Genomic DNA, 10,786 nt, shown 5'->3' with positions numbered 1-10,786 from the left:
CGGCGGCGGGTCTCCGGCGAGCTTTGTGGTCCTTGGTGCGGCTGCGCGGCGTGGCGGTGCTGGTGGCCGGCGGCGCCCGCGTGGCCCAGATCCGGGCCCTTTCGAGCTCCATCTGGGCTAGGACGGGCCGGTGTCTCGGTGTGCAGCGACGCTGCTCCCTGGTTGGTGGCGAAGAGGCGGTGGTCTGCGGGCGGTGGCGGCTTCGTCGGCCGGCGACCTGCAGCGTGACGACAGGTGTGGTCCGGACCCTTTTGGGTCCGGCCGGGCCTCAGCGCCTGGCAGGCCCCTTGTCTGTGCGTCCAATCGGCTTCGCGGTGGCGGTGGTGGTTGTCTCCTCATGTCGGCGATGTTGCGGATGCCACCAAGACCACTATCTCTTCTCCCGTCATTCGGGTCTCGTGTCGGTGACCTCAGGGAGACGGCGAAGTTGATTCGGTGTGGCACATGTTGGTGGGCGGCGGGATGGGCGGTGCACTGTGATTCGTCTGGGGTGGTGGTGGGGGTTTGGGTTGGGAGAAATCTTTGGCGGCTCGTCCGGCTCCGATGCGGCGACGCCTGTGGGTGCCGCCGGACCTTCCTGAAGGGTGTCGGGTACACCCCTCCCCCCACTGCCCCCCGCGTACCGGGGGAAACCCTAGGACTAGTCCGGGCAACAACGGCATCGTCGTCGCCTCCTTCTTGAAGGTGTTGCTTGGTACGCGGCGCTTTAGAGTGCTGGGAACGTGGTGGTACTTCGCTCCGGAGGGTGCAGCGGTCGCGGGTCATCTTCGTTTCGTTGATCTGCCGTTGTTGGCATTTGTTTCTCTTTTTTTCTCTGTTTTTCTTTGGACTTGTTTGTGCTGCGGCCCCAACACCTATCATTGGATGTATCGGTGGTTGCTTTGTAATACAAAGCGGGGTAACCCTTTTTCTTAATATGCCTACGTATTGAGTGGAATTTCCTATAGATGTACCGGGACGCTTTGTTTATGGTCCTCTCTACAACGAGTGGAGAATCGAGACCTATTTACGGAGGTCTGTGCAGGATTGAAGGCTACGGCGAGGGATACTTTTACCCAACATGACTGGCAGCATGATCTTAGGATTGGGCCACCTATGGTTTAGGCGTCATACAGATATTCATCTTTGTATTTCGCCTTTTTTTATTTTGGCTTGTCGTGAGGACTTTGTTAACTATGTGTATCTTAGTTATGCAGTGGTCGGGTGTAATGCTTAAACTTTTTAAGTAATAAAGCGTCCCTTTTCGAAAAATATGCCTACATACGGCTCACTTGCTCTGTGGAGTTGTTGGGTACCAAATCACCATCTTGTCATAGAAGCTGCCTCGCTGGGACAAAACTAACCACATGCTACTAACTTTTCGTCGTAGTTAGCTTTTACGGGTTATCGATAAAATCGATAATGTGTTTGTTATCCTCGGTTCCTTGCACACTGACCATGCCCCCATTGCTTTCTCTGACAACAATGGTTGCCAAACATGGTGAGATGGACGAAGCCGTTCCGGCGAATGCGCATAATACGAGTTGCTCCCAAAAGGCACAAAAATGGCATCGATCCATTCCATGATTGAAGCAATGCATGGGCTTCAACGTAACACTCCACTGCAACTTGTGACAGAATAATTCATTTCAAGGGTTTTTATGGTTTATTTTCCACATCATTTGCTCGCAACATGGATGTGAAACAGGGGAGTATTTTATCACAGTCAGAATATAAATGAGAAAAATACTTGAGCAGGCATATGATTTATCACCAGAGTAATGGGCAAGCACCAGAGTTGCCTGAAATTCAGACTGACCAACCCCATGTATGCCTGTGGCAGTTCCAGTACCCAGTTTCACTACTGAAGCACTGCAACTGCAACCACCGTGTCATACTAAGATTTACTATCATCAGAGGCTCCATCTGCAGACAATCAAGACCCCTGACTATGGCTCTGAGCAGCATACATACATAAGACAATAAACAGGAAAAGGACAAAAAAATAAGTCCATCCAACCTTGGAATTAGGGACAGAGGAGAGGTCGTTGTCGTTGTCATTGGACCACCCCTGAATGAATCCCGAACGGCGGGAAACAAGCAGAGGAGATGAAAGAATCTCTACTCTCAAGCATCTGTGTGCCCCCATGTTGTGTCGTCTGCTCATTTGCTGCCAGTGCATATTTTAGTTGCTGCGCTAAAAGCGGCTGCGTTTCTTATGCTGGAACATGCACCGGAGAAGGTGAAAGCAACGGGAGTGCCCCGAAAAATTAAGCATGCCACCATCCCCCGCTTGTCCACATATAACGAACTTCAGTATGTGCAAAACTTTCTACCAGTTTATTGCCTTCCAGAAAGCAGCTTGCCAATCAAAAAAGATAAATTGTACTGTGATCTGTCTGTGGATTGAGATGATGCTATGTGTCCATCTCTGAGTGTACCAGTGGTGGAGACTTATCATGACCAGAAGGATGTGTGGTTCAGTGTGAAGATTCGCATATAATTGAGGCAAGAACCAAGATTCGATGAACGTTGCAACAGGATACAGAGAGATGCCTCAGGCGTCAGTCCTCAAAAGACTGATGGGTTCGAGCTTTTCTGCAGCTGCTCTCTTAGAGCATCCCCATCCGTTGGCCCTCCCAGGACGCATAAAAATCGCCCCCTGGGGTGAGCCGGCGATACATTCGGCGCTGAGGGCGGTTTTGCGCCCAGTCGTCACCCCCAGGCGCCGATGTTGGCCCATTTTTCAGCTTCATTTCGGCGAATAAAACCCATATGGGCGAGAATAGACCCATATTCGGCGTGGTTCGCCGTGGCTCGGCGTTCAATTATCAACATAAATATATATTTTTATCACATATTTCATCATAGAAAAATCAAATACTTCAACAAAATAGTACAACAACATATAGTTCAATACAAATTATATAGTTCAACAAATAAAAACTCATATTTCATCACACGTCGCGCCCGGCGTCGCCCTTGAGCCTTCATTGGTGCTCTATCAGATCTTGCTGCAGTTGATGATGCACCTGTGGGTCTCGGATCTCCTGACGCATACTGAGGTAGACAGTCCAGGTTGCTGGTAGCTGGTGATCAACTTGGGCAAAAGGACCCTACCTGTGGTATGGTTCAGTGCCAAACACTGGCTGTTCCTGCTCGCTCTCAATGATCATGTTGTGCAAAATGACACAGCAGGTCATGATCTCCCACATTTGATCTTTCGACCAGGTCTGAATGGGGTACCGGACAACAGCAAATCAAGATTGGAGCACACCAAATGCCCGCTCGACATCCTTCCTGCAAGCCTCCTGAATCTTCGCAAACCAGGCGTTCTCCGCAGCCGGAAACGGCGGCCGGAAACGCCCAACTGCTGTCGGAGGGGCTGCCGCGGCGAACCTCTGCTATTTTTCCGGCGGGGAATGGCTATCTAGCGGTGAAGGGTGGCGGACGGCGTCGGGATATAACTAGTGGCGGCCGAGGGCGCGGGGGGTGGGAGGCGAGTCGGGGAAGAAAATCTTGACTGTTCACCTGACGGCGTGGGCTAGTCGCGCTTTTTCCTTGCGCCGGAGCCCCCGACCGCCCCCAGTGCGCCGGGTTCGGCCTGCGGCCACCGGGTAGAAAAAAGGGCCGAACCGGCGCTTTTCGTCATCCTGGGGGCGCGATTGGGGTTTTTTTTGGCGCCGGTGCCGAAAAAGCCGCCTGGGGGGGGTGGGCTTGTTGGGGGCGCGGCTGGAGATGCTCTTATGATGCAGATATCCTGCCTAAGGCCAACTCCAACGGACGACCGCAGAGGGACATTCGTTGTGTCCGGATTCTATCCGTTTGGGTCGGCAAAACGGATACGAGTGTCTGTTTGGAGTCGTCCGCCGTATTTCAAATATTTTATCGCATTGTGAACCTAAACATAAACAAAAAAGACATTCAAAATAATATAGTACATTACTTAAAAAGTCCACAAAGTCACGAAGATTGAAAAAACTAAAAAAAATAAAACAAGCGTAACAAACTAGAAATCCTAAATCGGGTTGTCGCCGCTGTGCTGGCCGTCTTCACTCATCGCCGTCCTCGTCATCTTCGTCCATGGTGAGGTTCATGTACTACGGTGGCTGCCAATGGTGGGCTAGCGGCGCGTGCAGCGGCTGCCAAATTGGGGCAGCGGTGCCTGATATGGTTGCGGTGGGGATGGTGACCACGGCTCTGCGCCCACCCACGAGGCTGGCGGTGAAGGTGGGCTGCATGGCACCATGGATGTCCACGTCCATGACTGTCCCACCAACGTCGGGTTCAACCACCTCCTCCTTCACCTCCAGCTCGGATATGACGACGTCGCCGGCGGCCGACAGTGCCATCATCACGCCGAGGCCCTCCCACTGGGTGCGGTCGTGCTCCCTCATGGAGTCCTCGAGGACCCTCCTCACCGGCTCCTCCTCTTCGACGGTCAAGGTGGGAGCTGGTGGTGGCGGAGACAGCGAGGCAGAGGGCGTGGGAGAGAGCACATGCACTCGAGCACGGCCACGTGACCGGGGCGGGCTAGAAGCACGCGCACGGCTAGCAGAGCGCGCCCGTGACGGGACTGGAGCACGACTGGCAAAAAATGTCTGCCGACGCAGGACGTGCTCATCCCGGAAACATGTGTCCTACAGAGGGGAATCCACGGTGTACCTTGAGCTGTTGACGAGGGCCGGAGGAAAGCGGGTGCACCGGCGGTTGATCTCCAGCAGACGGGTGCGGCCGCCCGCCGGGACAGGCTGCACGGGTACCCGATCTGGCTGAGAAGCCATTTGTTCGGGAGATGAGCATCGATCCACGGCAGGGGCGTGGTCGTGTCCCGGTAGCGCAGGCATATTCTCGATTTTGGTGTACGGCCGCATGCTCAGTGGGGTCGCCGGCAATGAAATGGAGAAGGCGGGCGGCGAGGTGGAGTCGGCGGTGGCGCTCCCGGACGACACGAAGGAGGACCCCGCTTCATGATCATGCTTCCCTTTCTTGCCGAGGATCCACTTCCACATTCCCATGACGGTTTGCGGGAGCGAGGGCGGCGGCCAGGAGCTAGGGTTTAGTCGTCGTGTCGGGGCGCGAGGAGGTAGTGGTTGGATGGAAGTGGAAATGTGTGAAAGTGGACTGGTCAGTCATAGCTCCCACATTAAAAAGGGTGAGCGGGGATGGCTAGGTGTCTGACTTGCGTGCCCCGCCAGGCGTGCGGAGTAAATGGGGCCAGTGGGAAACCGTTGCACGGCCGACAGGCGGGCCTGGGGATGGACGACGAGACGACGCGCGCGCATCCATCCAGTGTCCGTCTGGACACAAATCCGGCCCAAATTTGCGCTAGATTCGAGTCGAGCCGGACATGAGCCAGACAAAATTTACGGTTGCTCTCACGTGTTGGGCCGTGAGTTCTGTTCGTTCGATCCAAACGGACTGAAGTCGGATGAAATAGGGTTCGTGCATTGGAGTTGACCCAAGAGAGTACAACCTGAGCACAATTACACCAAGTTTGCACATGGTCTTGCAGAAAAAGGCCTGGCAGCCTTTCGCCGCAGCATCAGAAAATATATGCGTGGTCCCAAGCCAGGAGCATGTAGCTGTCTTGAAAGATTGTTCATCGAAAGATATTAAGATATCTTATCAAACTATAGAAAGATGGAATTAAATCTATCCTTAGATTAGTACGAGATATGAGAATCGTTGCAATAGGCATGCCAAATAGATTAACATATATCCCGCACAAAAAGGAAAAAGATTAACACATAACGGCAAGGAAACTACTCCCTATGTTTCAAAATATAAGAATCAGTATAAAAAACGTTCTTACATTATGAGACGGATGAAATAACTACTATTCTTTTGCAGCATGGTAAGAAATGATATGGCGCTAAGCAGCCCTGCTCTGTACGACCAAATGAGATAATGACCACTGGAATACACAACCTTGACAAATCTGATGTCATAAATTGCATCAATGAACAGCCTTGATAATTCTAAGTTTTGCGATGATCCATCTTAATATGAACAGACGGCCTTAATAAAACAAGACATGCCTAATCACAATGGTTAGTACTTAGTTTCTTAATTCGTTAGATTTGTTTAGTCAGCACATGGAGGACATAGTGACACTTTATGCATGTGCACCGACAAACATGTATAATATTCAAGTAGAGTCTATGAGGGTTGTGGGGATGATTTGTTTTGATCCATCAGATCAAATCCTACAGCTGACAGAGTCGACAGCTCAACTATGTTCTTCCTTTGGACGTTGTACCTTCGGATTTATCCATTGCTATAATTTTACATGTCACAAGAATGAAAACCACTAGTATAATATTGTTGTTGCCAGAATACCACTGGCAACCGGGTTTATGTCCAAGGCGCAGAGAGCAGTCTCTTTCCTCTTTGTACACATATTGATGTCCGGGGGTTCCACCACACCACACAGAATCATACTGGCCGGAACCTGCTAGAATCATGAAAGTACAACAGATGGTCACATCGCTGTTCTGCTAGAATAGAGGGATAAAATGGCGGACACTCTCGCGTGCGTTGCCGCGTGGCCGCCGCCGCCTTGATCTCCCGGCTCCCGCCAGCTAAGCGCCGGGTGAGACCAGATCCAGCACCTCCATCACGCGCTCTCTCTTCTCCTCCAGTTTTCTTCCCGTTCAACCGCCTGAGATGGCTCCCCATGCTCCGACGAAGACAGCGGCCGCCTCGGCCTCTCTGGCACCTCCTGCTGCCGCCGGCCACGCTCCGACGACGGAGGCCGCCCCGGCCTCGCTGGATCCTCCAGCTGCTGGGATGCCTCGTGCTGCCGGCACCGTCCCCGCCCCCGCCCGTCTGCCACAGCCATCTTCGCACGGCCTGGCCGCGTCCTCCCTCGCCTCCCGCAAGGCCGACCTGACCGTGCGAGGACGGGTGGGCTCGCCCCTGCTGCCGTCCATGCGGAGGTCACCAACGCCTACCACGCCACCCGCTGTTGCGGTTGGAGGCGACGGTCACGTCTCCAACATGCGGGCTGGGAGGCTGTCGGCTGTTTCAAGCTCTTCTGACAGTTTAGGCATGGTGCGGCCTTCGTGGAGCTCCCTCGACGAGGATGCCGATGACCACGTCGAAGATGGCGTTGAGCTTGCCCCGCAGACACCACGGGCTCCCAAGTGCTTTAGCGAGGTGAGCGCGCTGCCGAACCGGGCTGCTCCGACTACTCCAGCCTCGTCCGCTGCTGCTCTGGCTGCCGTTGCCCTCGCCTCCCGGAAGGCCGACCCAACCATTGGTGGCTGTAGGACTTGCGCTCATCGCCTCCCGTGGCCTGTGGCAGTGACCAATCAGGCATCCCTGCCCGCCATTCCTGACGAGATGACGCCAGAGAAGTTGGAGTCTCCTCTGTTTGTTCCATCTTCAGTGTCTGCTTGCAAGGGCCTCTCTGCCGCCGCTGCCACTCTTGAAGACGAGGCGGGCTGGGAGCATGTTGGTCGGGGGCGCCGATCCGACGGAGGCACTCCCCTCGAGCCGTTGCGGGAAGGGCTCGAGCGTGGCCTCGCCTTCAAGCATTGGGCTCGAGGAAGATGCTACCGTTGCCTTGTGCGTGGCCACCAAGTGAGTGCATGCCATGGACCATTCAGATGCATTCGTTGTCGTCGCCCTGGTCATAGGGAGAGATTATGTTGTGCTCGCTCTCCGGTTGCTCCAGATCGCTCTCCGGTTGCTCGAGATTGCTCTCCAGTCGCTCGCGTTGGCTCTTCGGTCACTCGCGCTCCATGCCAGCCGAGCCGCTCCCCGTCCGTCCAGGCTTGTACTTCGCTGACTAGGAGTTGGGCAGAGGTCGTGGGCCGTTCGTCGTTACGTGTGTCGGTGCCGCCAAGGTCCCAATCTGGGTGTTGTAAGGATTCCAATGTCAGTGTCTTTTTGGACTCTACTTTTGAATCCCAGCTTGCCTTGCTTCGCACGGAACTCCTTCAAAAGATTGAGTTGTTTCGCACTGAGCTTCACGACGCACTTGCCAAACTTGAGGTTGTGTTGGTTGTGCCTTTGTTGCCTGAGCTCCCGATTGGTTCCATTGAGGAGGTTGAATGCCTCTTCGGAGATTTTTCTCCTCGTGCTCTACATGTGACGCCGTCTTCCCCGGTGAGTGGGGTCACCTCCGAGGTTGTGGCTCCAGTTATGCAGATTATGCCTGAGTTGCAGGAGCTTTGTGGGGAATCATCTATGGTGTTACCGATGGAGCTGGGCTCATTGGAGTCCTTGGTGGTGGCCATGACACCCTCGCTACCTCAGTCGCCCGCCTTTGCGAACAATGGAGACTTGGTTGGTTCTATCACTGCCTCATCTATGGCCATTGGGCATGTGGCGTCTTTGAGTGGAGAGGTTGATGAGACATGTGTGTTGGCACCTAACTCTGAGCAAGTGGAGACGCCTGAGTCCATCGTGTCAGTGATACCTATGACTGATGATGTTGAGGCGGTTGGTACATTGGCGCCCGATCCTTCTGAGCCCAACCAACAGCTCGCCCGTGTGGAGCGTGGAGGCTCCGATGTTGCGGGCACCCACTCGCACGTGATTGTTGGGCAGGTTTCTATGCGTGACAAGGTCAATGAGATTCTCTTTCAGATAGAGCTTCACAGCTTGCTCAAACGTTTGGAGAGGATGAGCCCTGGATCTGGCAAGGCGATTGTGGAGGAGGCTCTCACGAGCAAAGGAAAGAAGAGTGGCGTCATAGAAAAGGCGTCCGCAACTACTTGATGGATGGTTATCAGTCTATTGGGTTGTCCTTATGGTTTGACTTGTCTTCGTTGATTTGGGTGTGCCCGTGGTCTTCGGCCGAGTTACTCTTGTTAGGGTGTCTTTGCGATGTATTGGTGGTCGTTAGGTGTTGGGTTTGGTTGTCAGGTTCGAAGCCCTGAGAGTAGTCTACGTGTGGTTGGCCTGTATCGGTTTTCGCCCGGTTTTCCATTAATTAACTGGGCAATTCTCTTCTGCTTAATTAATCGATGAGGCAAATCTTTTGCCTCCATTTCGAAAAAAAACAGATGGTCACACAGTAGGATTAGGATGACCAAAGTGCCTACTCATGCACCCACGCCGTTGAAATCAAACCTAGAGCAATACTCCATCCGTTTCTAAATATAACTCTTTTTTATAAATTTTAAATAAACTGCTATGTACAGATGTATATAGACTAATAGACATATTTTAGAGTGCTTCGTATGTAGTCTTTTATTGAAATTTCTAAAAGGACTTAGATTTCGAAACAAGAGAGAGAGTAGAAGATTGGATCAAACAAGCGCTTAGTAAGCAATGCGGGACGGGGTGGAAGACACGCACCTACGGGCGCCAATGGTGGCACGTCCGCGAGCAGCAGCCACGGCCCTTGGGTGATCACTCTCATGTTATGCTGCCTGGTGGCGCACCGCGACCTCGGCGCCCGCTCCAACGACAAGAGATGACGGCCCAGACCAGTTGCGCGACGGGACTTTGGCAGCCTGACCTAGGGATGGCGGTTTTGCCCATGGGTATGGGTATCCGCGGGTACCCTACCCGAAAATAATGGGTATGAGTGAGACTTTTTACCACTTCATATCCATGAGTATGGGTATCCATACCCACAAAATGCATGTGTAGGGTATGTGTATGAAATTATACCCGTGGGCAACCCAATGGATACCCAGAAAATAAATAAATAAATAAAACCCTATAATATGTGGATAAATAATTATCTTAAGTTCTTAACTAGCCCATGGACCACAGATTAAGACCTTTAATTGTGTGTGAGTTGTCATTGTCAATTTTTGATGTAAGTGCAAACCTGATTGTGATGGATGGGTACCTAAATTAAGACCCTTTTCTCATCTTACTTTTGTCATGTCAACGCTATATATTGTACCCATCGGATACCTATTGGGTATAGGATACCCGATGGGTATGGGCATGAGTACCAATTTGTACCCATGGATATAGAAGTGAGTGGGTATAGAAAAAAGATTTAGGTTTGGGTTTGGGTAGAAAAGGACCATAGCCGCCCATACCTTACCCATTGCCATCCCTAGCCTGACCACTGGCACAAGGTAGCAACCGCCGTGCTTCGTCGCAGGCTCGCAGCCTCGCGGGCATCCCCCCGAAAGGCAGTGCTGGGCCGTGTTTTGTGCATTACCGGGCCAGGAGCGCTCACCATAGGGCTGGGCTGTGAACGGGAACCTGTACTGGTCTGGCCCAGTAGCAGCTTTCAGGGTACCGTTTTTTTCCTTTTTCTCCAGCGCGAGGCGTGCGTTTTTTATTTTATTTTCTTCTACTTCTTTCCTTAATATTTTTCTAATCTTTCCCTAATAATATCCGTGGGTTCACCGTCGCGGTATTTTTTTTAAAGAAGTCCTTATATTTGTGGTAATTGAACCCGCGGTCCTCGTGGTAAGTCAATCTGAAACGTTACGTGCTAGAGAAAAGAAGAGAAAAACGGAAAGACTAATGCCCACATGTGTGGCACTTCTCCAACCCGCCCACACGCCTGGATCACCGTCAATTCAAACTTGCATGAATCTTGGCGTGATGAGGTAGTTTTTGGTTGCCGCGTAGGACAAGGGCGATGTGCAGTGTCTTCGTCAGTTCGCCCGCACGCCATTTCTCCCTCGGCCGTCACCAGGTGCGAGTCGGGGCGTGCGGTGGAACTGTCGTCGCGCCCGCACGCATGGCGCACAACTTCCGTCGCCGTCTCCCTTGACTAGCCATTTCCCCCTCAGTGCTTCTGCGGTTTCTCCCATCACATTCATTTCTACCCAACCAACCTTCCACAGGCAGTTCCGCTCGATTGAAGGAGAAGACTAGA

This window comes from Triticum dicoccoides, chromosome 1B (assembly GCF_002162155.2).
Source record: "Triticum dicoccoides isolate Atlit2015 ecotype Zavitan chromosome 1B, WEW_v2.0, whole genome shotgun sequence".
NCBI lineage: Eukaryota > Viridiplantae > Streptophyta > Magnoliopsida > Poales > Poaceae > Triticum > Triticum dicoccoides.
This window is presented reverse-complemented; position numbering follows the sequence as displayed.